The 1,339-nt window shown below is 34.9% G+C and overlaps 1 protein-coding gene across 1 annotated transcript in view; it reads left to right on the top strand.

The window, feature by feature from the left end:
• LOC107578840 (UPF0711 protein C18orf21 homolog) overlaps positions 1-1,339 on the top strand; it is a gene marked incomplete at its 3' end in the record, with an annotated part of 5,188 nt that overhangs the window by 1,372 nt on the left and 2,477 nt on the right. The window lies entirely within an intron of this gene.

Genomic DNA, 1,339 nt, shown 5'->3' with positions numbered 1-1,339 from the left:
GTCATGTCAGTCTTATGCACACCCCTTCAAGTAAAGTGTAACTGATATAATAGTACCAATATCAGAAATGCACCATCACAATGTGCATCTCACGCAAAAATCACGTGCACTCAAATCTCATCAGCTAAACGGTGTGTTGGTCATTTTACAGTTTTTGTTTACTGTGGTTAATCATCATTAAACACTTCTTCCTTTTAATATTGAAAGTGGATGGAGAATGTCTGATCTCTGTTGAAAAACTCATATTGATCAACCACCACATATGTGAATGAAACCTGTTTTCAAATGCTTTTTGTGTAACAATCAAATCCAAATTAACAGCAATACAGCTTCAGTTATGATACATTTTTAATGATTTATAATAATACTAATTATTATTATCAATATAATAATACTACTAAGAATTAATGTAAAAAATATATTATTATATTTATTTAATTATTAATAACTAATAATAAATATTGCAGTACCTGTTAATCATTTATTGAGTAGCTGTTAATTAGTGTAATCTATATAGCATCATAAGCGTCATCTGTTCATTTCCAGAGCAGCTAAATCAACTATATCTTCTGTGTTGCATGAAAAGGTGTAAAGGCTAGTAAAAGTGAGTCTGGTAAAGATTTGCTGAAGATTCTCGCTTTATTTAACATTTTTCAAGCTGCTATGACACATGATGTTTTGGATAGTACTAGCAGCAGAGTGAGTGAAGATGAATGATGCTTAGCCTCGGGTTGTGGCATGTTTTTCTTGGATTAAATGTTTCACAACCCCATGTTTAGGGTCAGCGTACTGCATGCTTTGAGCGTTAGTTGGCTTGTGCTCAGCGAGTACAGGGTACATCTGCACTGACTCACGGCGTACATGTACGTTACTGGAATCTTTTGTCTGAAAGTATGCGTGCCATGATGAGATTCTTTCTTGATGACGTGCTCAGACTGTTGGGTTCTTATTTAAACCTCTTGTGTTAAGCTCACTCTTAATATCATCCAGTCATTGTAAGGCTCAGACTTTTGCCGCCAGGCTCGTCGATAGGGAATGGATAAGCTGTTGTGTCCACTGGAGTATTCAGTGAACTGTAATGGGAGTATTATTCTCTTTCAAGATTTTATCTCGGGTGATTTAGCAAGATTTTAGTCTTTGTTGATATTATCATGCTGAGACAGTGGGTTCTTTATCTTTGTTCTGAGAGCACTTAAAAGGAGCTGCATTATTAATAGGTAAATTATTTTAATTAGTGTACCACAGGGAAGAAGTCATGCCTTTAGTAGGCAGTGGCAGTGCTGGGTGGTTGTTTCCTAAATTTTCTTTATTTATGTATAAATAAAAGAAAGAAAATAGT

This window comes from Sinocyclocheilus grahami, unplaced genomic scaffold (genome assembly GCF_001515645.1).
Source record: "Sinocyclocheilus grahami isolate Dianchi unplaced genomic scaffold, SAMN03320097.WGS_v1.1 scaffold12237.1, whole genome shotgun sequence".
NCBI lineage: Eukaryota > Metazoa > Chordata > Actinopteri > Cypriniformes > Cyprinidae > Sinocyclocheilus > Sinocyclocheilus grahami.
The sequence above is the reverse complement of the archived record's forward strand: the minus strand, read 5'-3'. Positions and strand labels throughout refer to the sequence as shown.